Source organism: Cheilinus undulatus, linkage group 4, assembly GCF_018320785.1.
Source record: "Cheilinus undulatus linkage group 4, ASM1832078v1, whole genome shotgun sequence".
In the NCBI taxonomy this organism is placed as follows: Eukaryota; Metazoa; Chordata; class Actinopteri; order Labriformes; family Labridae; genus Cheilinus; species Cheilinus undulatus.
The window spans coordinates 54,335,904-54,352,084 of NC_054868.1; the positions used below are offsets into that span (position 1 = coordinate 54,335,904).

A 16,181-nucleotide genomic window follows, 5' to 3' on the forward strand; every position below is an offset into this window, starting at 1 on the left:
CTAAGTCATAATTTTGAGATAAAAAGTAAAAAATTATTAGATAAAAAGTCAAAGTTATGAGACACGAAAGTCATTCAGTCAATTATGATTTTTTTTATCTCATAATTATGGCTTTATAAATGTGAAAGTACAGCAATTCTTGACAAAAAAAGTTATTAAAAGTTATTGCTGTGAGATAAAAAGTCAAAATTATGAGATAGAAGTCAAAATTATGAGATAAAAAGTTAAAAACATGAGTTAAAAAGTCAAATCATGAGAGAAAATTAAAATTATGAGGTAAAAACTCTTAATTATAACATAAAAATTAAAATTATAAGTTAAAAGGGCTTAATTGTAACATAAAACTTTAAAATTATGAGATAAAAATCATTATTATGAGATAAAAAGTCAAAATAATGAGGTTAAAAAGTCATAATTATAAGATAAAAGTTATAATTATGAGGTTAAAAGTCAAAATCATTAGACAAAACATCAAATATGTGAGTTAAAAAGTCAATTAAAAGACAAGTCATAATTATGAGGTTAAAAGGCAAATTATGAGATAAAAAGTTAAAACTATTATTAAAAAATTATTATAAGAACAAAATCTTAAAAAACAAGAGAAGACATTTTAGTAATTATAACTTTTTCTGGTAATTTTAATCTAAAAATTTTATCTCATAATTAAGAATTTGTTACTCAGAATTTTGACTTTGTCTCATAATTTTGACTTTTTCTTATTATTACAACGTTTTTATTCATAATTTCGACTTTAATCTCATACATTTGTTTTTTTTTTTTTTCTTTCTTAAAATTATATCTTTTTATCTCATGATAATGACTTTGGATTTTTTTCTTTTTCAAGAACTGTACTCTTCAATTTTATTTTTGGTTTTTTTGGTGTAAACGGTCGCCCATACAGGCATCTCAAGGGCCCCTCCCTGCTGTGGGCCTGGGTAATCAGTACCCTTTTTCCCCCTTGTGCTGCGCCCCTGCCTGTAGGTGGCGCTAAAGCTGCATCTTTCTGGTGGTAGATGCTCCAGTTAGGCCAGCAGCTGAGGCGACGGCAGCGACGGCAGCCCGCTGTGTGCCGCTCGCAGCTCGCCAGCTCTCACTCTCTCTTATAGTTCTCTCATTTATTTTAATTTGTGCCGAGGAAATAAGATTTAAAAAGACAGCATATGTGTACATATAAAATACACAATACAGAAGAAGCCCCCAGTGATATTTTTAAAGGATCCCACCAAGCATTGGTGTTAAACTATCTGACACAAAATACAAGCAAATCTACATTTTTGCCCATGCTGTCAAAGCGCTTGTTTAAAACAACATCTAAAAGCACAGATAGAAATATTCATAGTGGAGAGAAGAGCTCGACTCACTCTGTTGAGATTCCATTCATCAGCTCTGCCAGTGTGTCCGGGTTCACGGCAGCTAGACTGTTCTCAGGGGACAGGAAGAGAGCCAGCATCACCACCATCCAGCAGGGGGCAGCCATCTGCAGGGAGTCAACAGGAATGAATGAAGGAGTGGGGCCGGGTTTATGAAGCAATCACATTAATAAAATCAGTTAAGTCACATCACAGGGGATGCTCACTTGTTTCAGATGGAAATAAAACTAACGTCTGATGCACCAGAAAAGAATGTTATTAGTCCACTATTTCTAAATCTGTGTTCCAGTGGTTCAGTTTATGTTTGATTGATCATTGAATAACAAATACATGAAAAACAGCTCATTTATCATTTATCTGTTTTTAACAACAAAACAAATATTTTTTTTTTGTTTCATTTGCTGTTCATGTTAAGATCAAAGATGGAATATAAAAAATTTTTAAAAAGCCATAAGCCATCAGTTTTATTTCAGTGTTCTTTAGCGTAACCTGGTGCAAGTTTTGTGCTCAGAAAAGCATCCCAAGAATCACGTGCCCATCACTGAGGAGTTCATGCTTACTTTAAATGATTTACAGAACTCAAACGCCGGCACAGACTGCCACTGGTCCTCAGTGACGGGCACCTGATTCTCAGGATCCCGTCAGTAAGAGCCTGAGGTTAGCTAACACTGCAGCAGATGAAGTCTCCTCTGAAGAGGACCTTTAACACGCCTTTAACACCTTTAGACCAAACCAAGTTTAACACGCCGTGACCAAACCAAGTTTAACACGCCATGACCAAACCAAGTTTAACACGCCATGACCAAACAAAGTTTAACACGCCATTAGACCGAACAAAGTTTAACACGCCATTAGACCGAACAAAGTTTAACACGCCATTAGACCGAACAAAGTTTAACACGCCATTAGACCGAACAAAGTTTAACACGCCATTAGACCGAACAAAGTTTAACACGCCATTAGACCGAACAAAGTTTAACACGCCATTAGACCGAACAAAGTTTAACACGCCGTGACCAAACTAAGTTTAACGCCCCGTAACTTTGCTTAGCCCTCTGCAACCTATAGCCTGACACACACCTCCAAAATTCCTATGTGTCGCGGTGATACAGACTGTAAGGGTTGTGATTTGTTCCACTCTAAACTCCACTTCTTCATCCAGGTCCCTCAGTGGGTGAACCACTGTGGTAAATTCACCCATCCTCAGCCTCAACTCGTTTACTGGTCATACAAACCACCTCCACAGACATCTTCTCTGTCGTCTGCGCTTCAACAGTTACAGCAATAGAATTTGATCGTCAATATCAATGAGATCCAACTCCAATCACACCCGCTACACCTCGGTTGTCATGACCAGAAGATAAACAAAGATTTGGATGTGACACATCTTAAACCACACAGCCACGCCCCCCTAGCAGCATTTTCAGATTTTGCGACTTAACAAGGAAATCTTAAATCATCAGGATAAGTTCACATTTTTATACTTGAGTAAATCTACAGACCTCAGACTGATGGGACAGTTAGAACAGAAATATCAGATCATCTTGGGGGCCGGATTTAACTGTTCCACGGGCCGGATTTGGCCCCCGGGCCTTGCGTTTGACACCTGTGGTCTAGACATTTTTTTTCCACTATTTAAATCTTTTAGGACAAATATTTGGAGTATTGGTTTTGTTTTTTAGTGCAGTTTTATCTGCAGCATGGAGGACTGAAGCTCCCAGAGTCTTACCTCGGCAGCTCAGTCCCTCGTGGAGGACGGCAGCTGCGGTCAGCTCAGAGAATCAGTCGCAGCGTTTCCAGCATCCGCTACAATCAGAGGAGGAAGACGACAGGACACACGTTGAAACAGGGTCACAATAATAGTACTGTCGCCCACCCCTACCTGTGGCTCTGCTCTTTATACCTTTATAAACACACACGAAGGTAGTGAGCTCTAAGATGACCTTTTATAATCTTTATAAAAATCAGAAATGTTTGATCATAGAATGAACCACAGTGATACCTGCATGAATGTTGAATGGCTAACACTGCATCCTCATTGGTTCCTGTTGAAGCTCCCAGCACGGTTTAAAGCTGCTTAGAATGAGTTAGTGTTGCAGATTTGATCTAATAAATCTGATAAATATAACTTCGCTCTGTTTCCTGCAAAAACTCACATTCTACACCTGTAGGCATCAACCCTCAGGCATCACTTTAATACTTTTGATGTGCTCAAAACTACCAAACATTTTTGGTAGTTTTGAGCACATCTGAAGGTTTTTTTAAGAGATTTATGCATAAAAAAGAAAAAATATTAATATGTTAAGCTTTTATAGCAGTTTTTCATAAGTGGACATTTTTGTAATGACTTTAAAGGGTAGTAAATTTGTTTCATTGTTCCCCTGACCTATTGGAGAAATCAAAATTTAAACTTAAAAATGTGCCCAGAAAGAAACTTTGTTGGAAAAACTTAGACCCTATGCACCAACACAGCCAAACTGATGAACAGAGAAAGAGGACAAATTTGCCCAAATGGACAAAAATGTCCGTAGTGATGGCTGAAGGTTAAAGCAGCTTTTTCTCTGTTAATGAAAACTGACTTTCCCTGCTTCAGTGGAGACAGTGGTTCGTCTAAAGCCTGTTCTCTGCATGATTACTAAAATACATGTCATGAAACGTTCCTCCTTTAAATCAAACGTACTACAGAGCAGGTCAAATCTCTTACCGCCTGTTTCACAGAGAGATTATCAGGGAGGTCGTCCACTTCTGCTTTCCTCTGAAAGAGTGAAGATGCTGCAGCAGTGCAGACCGAGCCTTTTATATCAGAGGTCATTGCTTAACCCTGAACTGTGCCCATGCCCTTATTTGATCAAGTTCAGAAGAATCAGGAAGACGGGTGTGAACAGAAGAAGTTCAGTCTTTGGTGTTTGTTTTGGTTATTATATTGGACTGAGAGGGAATATTATTTAAAGCAGGGGTTCTCAACCTTTTCAGCCCGCAACCCCCAAAATAAAGGTGCCAGAGACCAGGGACCCCCGCTGGACCTGGAGGTGGATGAACCCATAAGGGGGGATAAAGGGGAGAATTTTCTGGGACCAAGCTGAACTGGGGGCCAGCAAGATGCCACAATGTCATTTAGCAGATGCTTTTATCCAAAAACAACGAACATCTGAGAGCAAGAACAGAAAAATCATGGTCCATTGTAAAGATAAGCTGTGATAGATACATTTTATATTTAACCTGAATAATAACCAGTCTTATCAAAGAAAAATATATCTGTTTTATCATTTGTGTAGTAAATAGCCCTCATAAATGTAATACCCATTGTTAAGAAAATAATTGAAATAGGTTAAAAATATCTAAAATGGGTTAATAATGGCCAAAAAATGGTGGAGAAGATGGTGAAAGGATTTTAAAGTAGCACAAATAGGTTAGAAGTGGCAAAACCTAGATAAAAATGGCAAAAATGGGCTAAAAATTAAGCATAAATAGTGGTAAAAGGGAGTTAAAAAGTGGCTGAAATGGGCAAAAATGGATGGAAATTTGGTGAAATGGGGTAAAAAAAAAATTTGATGTAAACTGGCAAAAAAGTCACTGGTTCAAACACACATTTAGTGGAGGACTACTCTGAGTCAGTTAGGATGCTTTAACCTGCTCCAGTGGTCGGGAAGTTCAGCTTTTAAACCCTTTCCACCACTTTTTTTCGGTCTGTTTTTGCCACGTCTGATCCAGATCTTGCCACTCTCTGCCTATTGTTGGCTCTGTTAACTCATCACTACCACTATTAACCGCTTTTACCACTCTATAAGCCATATTTCACAATTTGATATGCCAGTTTCTGACTTTTTCTGCTTCAGCTAACCATTTTTTAGCCAGTTCGTATCAATTTCCACCTCATTTCCCCAAATCTCCACCCATTTTTGCCACTTTAACCCTTTTTTGGAATTTTTTTAGTTATTTTTTGCCACTTTTATGTAATCCATTTCTGCTACTTTTAAAGTCTAATTTCACCACCTTTCCCACCATTTTTTGCCATTATTAACCCATTTTAGCTATATTTACTGTATTTGAATTCTGTTCTTAATAAAAGGATTTCATTTTCAGCAGAGGGCTACTTACTACACAAATGAATTTAAATGTGTTTCTTTGATAAGAGTGGTTATTATTCAGGTTAAATAATAAATACCACAGCTTAACTCTTCAATGGACCAGGATTTTGCTGGTCCCCAGTTCAGCATGTTTGCGGCTACAGCAGCAGTTTGATCAGAAGTGGACATTAAAGAACAGCAAAGACCCAGACTGGAAGGTTCTCTTGGTGTTAAACGTGTTTTAGTTCCTCTCCTGGTGGCTTCAGACAGAGTTTGATTTACCAGCTGGCTCCACCGATAGTGAACAGTCCTGACTGACATGAGGACTGTAGAGATCACCTGATGTAGTTCACTCCTGCATGACTACTAAGTTGCGTTTGCTCTGATTGGTCCATCATGAATGGGAGAACTTTTGTCCAATCACCCTCCAAGTCTTATTTTGAAAGGTTCTGCCTGTCCCAAACACCATCCATGGGGTGTTGCTCAGATGGATGTGGGATTCATCAACGCCATGGAGGTGAGAAACAGCATATCTGTCAGGTTAGAAAATATGAGCTCACTGCTGATTAAACCCTGAAATAAGATAAAGGTCAATGACAAAACCTCAAATAGAAATAAAGATTTATGTAAATAATATCCCTCAAATAAGGATAAAACATAAAAAAGCCGTTTGAAGCTGATCTTATCAGGTGGTAAAAGTGAATCTGCATGCTCATTCTGACTGCAGATTAAAGTGGAGATAGAGAAAAGCAGAAGAAAGACCAACAGATCATCAGACTTCTGCTCCAAGGTTCATGGAGGAAGATCAAGTCTTTAAACTGTTCGCTTAGATTAGATATCACCGAGCATGCGAGGTTAGATATTAAAGTAGTCACAGTATTCAGCAGAAGGATGGCAGGGACACAGAGGATGGTAAACAAGGAGAAAATAAAAAGATATAATCCAGAACATTCTCCTTGTTGTCTTTAAACCATTTCTGTTTCGCTTTCTCTGGATGCTTCAGCTCATTGTCTGGCTGGAAAATAAATCTTCTCTAAGCCGTAGTTCTCTGTCAGACTGAAGAAGATTTTCCTCCAGGATTCATTTTTACCCTCTACCTTTACAGGCCAGGGCCAACTACTGAGAAGCATCCCCACAGCATGATGCTGCTCAGAAGCATCCCCACAGCATGATGCTGCTGAGACGCATCCCCACGGCATGATGCTGCTCAGAAGCATCCCCACAGCATGATGCTGCTGAGATGCACCCCACGGCATGATGCTGCTACCACCATGCTCCACAGTGGGGATGGTGTGTTTGTGGTGATGTCAGTGTTTGGCGTCTTGTCTGATGGTCTCATAGCTCCATTCTGGTCTCATCAGACCAAAGAACTTTCTTCCTCTTGACCATGGAGTCTCCCACAGTCCTTCTGGTGAACTCTAGTCCAGATTGAATCTGAGTTTTCTTCAACAGTGTCTTTCTCTTTGCCACTCTCCCATAAAGCTCTGACTGGTGAAGAACCCGGCCAACAGTTGTTGTCTGCAGAGTCTCTCCATCTCAGCTGCTGAAGCTTGGAACTCCTTCAGAGTAGTCATAGGTGTCTTGATGTCCTCTCTCACTAGTCTCCTTCTTGCACGCCCACTCAGTTTGTGAGGACAGTCTGATCTAGGCAGATTTACACATGTGACATGTTCCTTCATTTCTTCATGATGGATTTAGCTGAACTCTGGGGATGTTCAGAGACTTGGAGATGTTTCTGTCTCCATCCCCTGACTTAGACACTGTAGAGGTCTCCAGCTGAAAGCCCCAGTGTAGAGGTTTGCTCGAGGGCTGCAGCCAGACCCTGTTGGACTTTTATCCTTCTGCCTGTTTCTGACTGCCTCAGTGAACTGATTTAAAGTTTTGGAGTTTCTCTCGTCTTTAATATGCGTTAATGATTGATATATGGCAAATCATTGAACAAAAGTATCAAATGTTAATTGTATTAATGATGTTTAAATTATGCGCGCATTTGCGCAGGTTTTATCATTTAGAACGCCCTCACCAAACAAAGAGTATAGATGGAGTATTACTCAATTAATATTCAGACACACTGCACACCTTGGCTCGCACGAGCGAGACAGACACACAGCTGGAGTTCACACACACAAACACACGGCGCTGATGCACTGATCCTCCATGGAGAGAGAGGCGCTGTAAAGCAGAGAGAAAGTTCAGGTCTGAGTTTATCCTCCAACACTCAAACATTTTCCCTAAACAGATAGAAGACTTCAGTCTAAATTACCAACACGTCAGCGCGAGTGTGTGTCCGTATATGTGAGTGAGTGTCATGTTCATGTGTGTCATACAGCATCAAGGCCCTTGGCACTGCATAAAAACGCATGAATGGATGAAGAGACCAGACACTTTTCAGTTGTTTTGGGGGAAATTTGAGGCTTGTATGTGTCAAAAATGCCTCTCTGTAACAAGCCTAAATCATAAGGGCTATCTGACAAGCACTTTCAGAGTGAAGCATTAGTTGTGACACTGATAAATTCAACCCGCCATCGTAGAGTCACACTGCTACCCACCACGGCTGAAATCCACCTGCATTTGGCTAGTTGGTGGGTGTTAATGTCAAGCCCTGCTAGTGACTATTAGAGTCAGACTCTGGACCCACTGGCATGCATGCAGTAAACTGGGCTGTGAGCTGGACTGTTGTGGATCTGGAGAGGACTGTGATTGTCTCTGGAAGATCAGGAAGTCCTCCACTCCTCTGTCTCTGCTGGGATGTTCTGGGTTTTACCTTTCTGCACACAGATGAAGAAAGTTTCCGGTCTCCCCTCTCTTTTCTGGTCTGTCTGTTAGGAGACGGCTGTGTTCGAGCCCCTTTAAAGGAACCCTGCATGATCAGACAAGTTCATCTTGTTGGATTTATATTTGTATGTCTCAAGTGTATATTAAACTAAAATCCTCACTAAATATCCCACATATCTGCATTTTGAGTACATTTCAGCTCATAAACTCACCAGGAGACCGCCATGTTTTCATTCGCGTCACGGAGTATGACGTCACGGTTCCGCAGCGCTCCTCTCCGTTGCTAAGCAGTAACCGTTTTTCAGACGGTTTTTCTGCTTGCAGCTGGTGCTGACATGAGTTTGCTGCGTGTTGGTTTGGTCTCCCTGCTGTCAAAGCTCTGTCATTCCCACAAATTTTACCTCAATAAACCGCCGTCAAATGACTACATTGAGTGTATAGCGGAAGCGTGCCGGGAGCTTTTCAAAATAGTATTATGTACATAGAACGGAGTTTCTCCAAGGAATTGCTCAAGCTTTACTTTGAATGGCAAACCGGAGACCGCAAACCGGAAGTCCTTTCGTATTGTGTTTATCTTTACCTGAACCGTGTGGAAACAGAAAGCCTCATAAAGAAGAGAAGTTTGGGGAACAACTTTATTAAACGGACGCATTTTAGCTCGTAGCCTTCATCTGGCTCATCAAGAAACAGATTTCAAACATTTTCTACCCATGTGGACGTACATATTTGCTACAACAAGCTAAATATGGCTCTGTATTTATGATTTTCCTGTCTAGATGGACAGATAACTGCTCGTGGTGTAAATATAATATAGAAGAGACCTCTAATTTTAGAATTCTCCGTGCGTGAGACGTGCTGCGTTCCTGAGATGCAGCCCTAACACTGGCTGCCAGTCTGAAACAGGTTACTGCAGAGGATCACCAAGGAACTGTGACGTCACGGCGCCAGGGCGGACCAAACGGGACCAAAACATGGCGGTTTCCTGGTGAATTTATAAACTCAAATGACTCAAAATGCAGATATCTTCTGAGTTTTTTAGTTCAATATGTATATGAGAGATAAAAATATCTATCCAACAAGATGAACTTGTCTGATCATGCAGGGTTCCTTTTAAGGTCCTGAAGTCTGTAGGAGTGGACACGTGAAGGAGATGGACTTCTTCCTCTCTTTCTTATCCGTCAGTCATTCTTTAGGAGACCCTCCTCATCAGCACACATCCAAAACCAAAAAATTAAAATCTATCTGGCACGCCGGTAGTCGAGTGGTAAAGGCGCCCACCACATACACAGACGACCCGAGTTCAAATCCGGCCCGTGGCTCTCTTCCCTGTTTCTGACTCTATCCACTGTCCTATCCAAAAAAGGCCAAAAATAAATGTTTTTTAAAAAAATAATAATAAAATCAATCTTTTTAATGTGTTAATGGTAATAACTGACATTTATGTACAAACCAGAGAGAAATCAGGGCTGGAAAGTAACTGATTACACTTACTCAAGTTATTGTAACTGAGTAGCTTTATTGTGTACTTGTACTTTTATGAGTACTTTTCAAAATCAGTACTTTTACTTTTACTTAAATACACTGTGAGGGAAGTATTGTACTTCACTACATTTTAAAAGTTTTAAGTACTGAGTAAAAATAGCAATAAAAGCCAAAATGAGGCCATTTTAGCTTTCAGCCAGCAAGAAAATGTCCTGAAGTTTGATTTTCACAGCACATGACGGTCAGTAGAGAGAGAATAATTCCACATTTCATCCTAAAACAGCTGCTGTATTTGACTTTAGGTTAAGTGTTCCCATATAAAAACAACCTGGTTATAGATTTAGATTCTCTTGAAGTTACTTTACATTTAGAAAAGATATTTAACTGTATAACCTCCTCAGGTATCAAAACTAGATACTCAGTACTTTGAGTAAATCTTAAATGACTTACTTTTTACTTTTTCTTGAGTAGATTTACAGATTACTACTTTAACTTCTACTGAAGTATATTTTATCCAAAATAACTTTTACTTTTACTTTCTTCAGTACAGTAGTCTAGTACTTTCTCCACCTCTGTCAGAAATAAACCTGCTGATGTCCTACACCCTCCTTTTAAAACACATCCTCCTCTTTCTGAAACAACATCACATTTTAGAAGGATTTAGAGCCATAAAACACAACACAGAAGGCTGTAGTTCATTTATCTGACATGCTTTTAACCTCAACCATAAACCTTACTACAGTAACAGTCAGCTAGTTTTATATAATAAACATTTACTTTACAGCTCTTTAATGATCAGTATTTACATGAAATCCCCTTCTATGGTCAAAAAGACTACTGACTTGATGCAAGCTTCATTTTCTTCATTAAACGCAAAAATAACAGGCTACAGATCTATAAAGTCCCGTCATTACTCTATAATCATGTTAATCTGGATAAATTCTTTAAACCACGTTTAACCTGTGATCGTATTTATTTATCCTGTGGTCTGCAGATGCTGTCTGTGTGCATGGGGGCATGACGACGACTCTGCTAACTTTTATCCACTTTATGTCCTTTCTCCCGGTCCGTACTACCACAGTCAGACTCTACACAGCTCAGCTTCCCGCTAAGAAGAGACTGAACTCTGTGTGGAGTCGTTTGGTAACAGAAACTTAAGAAAACCACGAGTTTAAGGGGACTCTAGCTCGTGTTAACATGCCTGTAACACTTCTCCAGTGCAGAGACGCTGTTTGACTGTTGTGTGGTGCGTTCAAGAACATTACATAAATATTCGTTTTAATGAACAGACTTGAGAAACAGCCTAACACAGCGTTATACAAATCCCCTGATGTAAAACATTGACTTAAACTATTAAATCTGAGGTCTGTTTCTACTATTGTTTCTACTCTCAGCACCTCATTCTCCTTCACAGCCTGGCTGATCTCAATGTAGTTTGCTTCTGAACTGCTTGTGAACATTCACTTCCTCACTCTTGGGGGGCCCCCTGGTTACGACAGGCCCAAAGCAGCCGCTTATGTCGCTCATGCCTTGGGCTGACTCTGCTTCCAGGGATGAGAAGCATCCCCACAGCTTGATGCTGCCACCACCGTGCTCCACAGTGGGGATAGTGTGTTTGTGGTGATGTCTGTGTTTGACGTCTTGTCTGATGGTCTAAAAGCTCCATTTTGGTCTCATCAGACTTTCTTCCTCTTGACCATGGAGTCTCCCACATGCTGCTCCAACAGCATGTGAAGGCTGCTTTGGCTACGGGTCCAAATGTAGTCCCCCTACCAGGTCTATAAAACACACCTGACATCCTTAGCTTGTAGAAACTAAAGGTTATTTATGTGAGAAACCATCTATCCCAAGAGCCTGGAGTAGAGCAATGGGAATTCCGATTCCTAAGGAGAAGGAGTCCTCCAATATGAACCAGTTTGGAACATTTCACTCTTAAACACAGTGGGAATGTTTTATGTTGTCATGATCCAGGTTTTGATTTGTTATGTTTTTGAGATTCTCTGGTGTTTTCCTGTGTTTATTCTGTATAGTTCAGTTTAGTTCTTGAGTCCTTGTGTTTTCTTTGTTCTGTGATTTCCATGTTTCTAGTTTTACATTGTACTTAGGTTTTCTAGTTTGTATATTTCTGGTGTTTAGTTCTTAGGTTTTTCTTGTAGTCCTTGTGTTTCTGTGTATTTTGTGCCTTATGTTAGTTTATGTTCATGTTTAGTTACTCCTTGTATTTCATGTCTAGTTTATTCCTTGTTTCTTGTCTAGTTTTACTCCCTGTGTTTCATGTTTAGTTAATTCCTGTGTCTCATGTTTAGTTTTACTCCCTGTGTTTTAGTTTCCCTCCTTGTGTTTGGTTCTTTGTATCCTCCTGTGTTTCCTTTGTTCAGCTTTTAGTGTTTAGTTTTGTCATTCAGTCCTCGTGTGCTTCTTGTGTTAGGTTCCATGTTTCCTGTTTTACTTTGTAGTTGCCTTCCCTTGTGTGTGATTTCAGTTTTGCTTCCTGCCTGAGTTTCCCTCCACTGTGATGACCTTCACCAGTTCCACCTGTGTCTGGTTGTCCACACCTGTCCTCCGTTGTTAATCACTCCCTGTGCATTTAAGCTCTCTGTCTCCCTGTGTCTGTGTCGGTTCATTGTTGATGTCTTCCTCGTGTCAGTTACTCCCCGTGCTTTCCTCGTGCTCCTGTGGATTTTGTTTTGTTTCGTTTCATGGAATTTGAGTTTGATTCCTAGATTTATTTTGAGTAAGTTGTTTTGTTTGTTAATTAAACCAGTCTTTTATTTTATCTGCATTTTGGGTCCTCCATTTTGAGTTTTTTTGCCTGAACGAGACATACATCAGTACCGTGGCACAGAGGCTAGCCAGTTACATAGGAAGGAATGGTTTAATACAGTGTTACTCAACCCTACTTAACCAAAGAGCCAAATTGTTGAAAAATACATCTGCAAGAGCCACAATATAAGAGGTGAAAAGTGGCCAAAAAACAGGTTAAAGTGGCAGTAAAAATAAGTTAAATGTGGCAAAAATGGTCAAAAAGTGGCCAAAATCAGAGAAAAGGGGCAAAATGGGCATGAAACGGCAAACACTGGGAGTAAAGTGGCAAAAAAAAAGGTTGATAAGTGATGAAAAAGTGAGTTACAGGTGCCAAAAAAATGTGGCAAACTAGAAAAGCACTCAGAGGGAGCAGACCTCCACCATTAGCCCTATCTCCCAATAGCACAGAATCCATCAAAAAAATTCCTGTATCTGTCCCCATGTGCCCCCCAACACGGCATTTGCGGATTACTCCCTCCCCGGTAGGGTGGAAACACAGTGAGGAAAAGCATTTGCTTCGCTACGTGTGCCAACAGATGCACCCATGGTCTCACCAGATGACTGGAAGTCATGGCAGAGGGTGAATATTCCTCTATTCCTCCCAGCATCGTGAGTATTCTTGCTACAGTTCGCTGTCTTTTTCTCTTTTACACTCCGACTCATCTCCTGGACCGGGCGTGTGTCTTTCAAACTCTATAAACTCCTAAATAGAAACACACCCAAAATGCTGCTGGGATTGAATTTACTCATGTCCACCATCTCCTGGTGTAAAGTGGTAACAGCGCAGACCTCCGTCATTAGCCCTATCTCCCAATAGTACAGAATCCTTAAAAGAATTCCTGGATCCAGACGGTGATCTGGATCAGTCCCAAAATCTAATCAGTTCTTCCTTATGCCATTTCTGACATTTCCTGATAATTTCATCAAAATTCGTCCATGACTTTTTGAGTTATGTTGCTAACAAATGGTGGAGATAAAAATGAGTGGAAGGAGACTTAAACAGGCAAAAAGCACCAAAGAGTGGCAAAATGGGCAAAAAGTGACAAAGAGAAATTGCAAAAATGGGCTAAAGATTGCAATTAAGTGCAATGGAAATATACAGACAAAAATATAGGTTGACAACTAAGTTTGACAACCTAAGCCTGCTCTATAAGTGTCGGAAACAAACTGATTAATGTGACTCACAATAATTCCTGAGGTCAAAGTTTCCTTTTTAAAGTCTTCAGGGGTAATAATATTTCAAATTAAGACACAAAAGAGCTACATGTAGCTCTAGAGCCACGGGTTGAGTATCACTGGTTTAATAGACACTACAGTGTCTAGATCGACCTTCATCTGACTAGTTGATGTTAGACGATGAGGAGGACTGCAGGGCTGAGTATTTGTGTCGCTGATTGTCTCTACACCAGGTAGATCAGTTAACCTGTGGTTAAAATCTCTGTTAAAGTGTAGTGATGGTATTCAGTGTAGAAATGTTCCAATGATGACTGCAGCATTCAGCTCCATTTACAGCTGTAAAGTTCTAACTCTCCTCCACTCCCATTCATTCCTGATGGCTGTCCCCACTTCCTGACCCCTTTTCTGGATCATGTGATCGTCAACAGCCTATACTGTGTGATCTGCATTTAGAGAGCAGCAGGACGGTGAGAATGCACATTTGTTCGTCCTGAAATCTGCCGCTGTTTTGCATTTTTAAGGTCATTAAAGAATTTTAGTCTGTTTTTAACTTTTTATTTGAGTCTTTTATTTTTTTATTTCTAGAGAAGGGTGCAGAGGAGGAGAGACATGCAGGAAAGGAACCACAGCCAGACTTGAACCCAGGCCGCCCTCATCCACGGGGTGCAGACTATCAGCAACGCCATCAGAGCCCCGGTCGTGACTGTTAACATTCACAATCATGTAACGAGTCACTTTTTAAAGACGCTCAGATAAATGCAGATTTTAAATATTTTTCTCTAACATGATTCACCTCACCTGAGCAGGCCCTGACCCTAAATGATCTTTACCAACGTCTTTCTTCATCTTCGTTCTTACAAACACTTCATCGCCTCCTCATCCTGACTTGCAGATCTAAAGATTTCAGCAGAAACAGATCAGGAATGATAAGGCCTGAGAGAGGAAGTGCAGAAGGATGATCAGATCAGTGATTAGTTCAGTTAGTTTCCAAATGCCAACCGACATGAAGGTGAGGCCGGGGTGGGGTTAGCCTCAGGTCCTGAAGAGACGACAGCAGATGTTCTCTTTTAAACACTGAGTTAGTTTAAATCCAGATAAAAGGGGACGCACACCTTCCAAAAAGTTCTGCCTTTGTCTGATCAGTCACAGAATATTTTCCCAGAAGTCCCGGTGGTCAAGACAGTCTTGGTAGTGTAGTGTTTATGGCTGAGATTGTGAAGATACCATTGTTTTTTTAACCAGAGGTTCATGTCTTTCCAATGTTTGTCTTCTAAAGGAGTGGTTCTCAACCCTGGGGTCAGGACCCCCTTGGGGGTCGCAAGACACTGAGAGGGGGGGTCTCCAGATGCCTTAAAAAAAACTAAGAATATTTTAAAGATAACATTGTTGCCATTTTACACCAATTTTACCAAATGTTAACCCTTTTTCATCACCTTTTAACTTCAATTTTGCCCATTCCAGCACAAAACTAAAGCTAAAGTTAGCCTAACGTTAGCTCCTAGCTGCGTTGTTCATTGTGTCACGTTGTTTGTTCTAGTTTTCATTCTTTGGTGATCGTACATCATTGTTAGCTGTTGTCCAAAGGGCTCTAGTTAAACTAACGTTAACTTCTGGAGCTTAGCTTCATGAACTTATCTGTAAAAGCGGAGATAACAAAGGTTGGCAAACGTTACGCTGAATGATTCAATGTAAATACTGTAGCACCAAACTAATGGAGAGACACTCTTGGTAAAGATGGTTAAATATTTTATATTTTTCTCATATTCTGAGCCTAAAACCTGAACTTCAGTGGCTCTTTGATCCTGATCCTCTATCTTGTGGTCTGAGATTGTGATGGCAACGAGATGCAGTTTATCACATTTGCACTGGGACCTGTGAATTTGGGCTTGTAACTGAAGCTTTTTATCGACCTTCTCAACAATAAAATGATTAATATATCCCTCCAGTGCGTAGTTTAGACCCTTTTGGTGACTTCTAGATGACGTGTGATTTTTCCGTCCCAATAAATCATTGATGGCCTCCTGTGAAATGTCTCCTACTGTGACAACTGCAATAGCGTCTGTCACTGAATGTTCATTGTTTGTCCGAGTGAGTGGAGGGGGCGTGGCTTAGCCATAGGTCAATTGGAGGAAAGTAGGTCCGTGGAGGGTTAAAGAGACAGCAGCGAAAACGAAGCGCTTCAGACGGAGGTTAAAATAAGGGTTTTTCAGGACGCCAGTGTGAGAAACATGAGGAGTTTTTTAAGCTGTAATCCACGTGAAGCTACTACATGGGTATCAGAGAGATGATGTAAAGCTTTGAAAAAAGGCATAATACCCCCACTTTAAGTAGTTTTCCTTTATTGGGCTCACCTGGCAAACTAATGATCACAGGTGTCTGAGATTGATTTCAGTGATCCAAAGAGCCCTGAGACACAATACCATACATGACTTTAACTGAAAAACAGAAAAATTCATGTTTAGGAGACTAAAATCGAATTTGCATAATAATGTGGAACACAGCGTAT

General features: G+C 40.3%; 1 long non-coding RNA gene across 1 annotated transcript; it reads right to left on the reverse strand.

The window, feature by feature from the left end:
* Positions 1 to 1,389: 1,389 nt before the first annotated feature.
* Positions 1,390 to 4,126, reverse strand: LOC121507908. The gene is made up of 3 exons (XR_005991769.1): positions 4,075 to 4,126; positions 3,100 to 3,176; positions 1,390 to 1,477 (listed from the first exon to the last, which is right to left on the reverse strand). It is a non-coding gene; the product is annotated as an uncharacterized LOC121507908 (long non-coding RNA).
* Between the last annotated feature and the right edge of the window lie 12,055 nt (positions 4,127 to 16,181).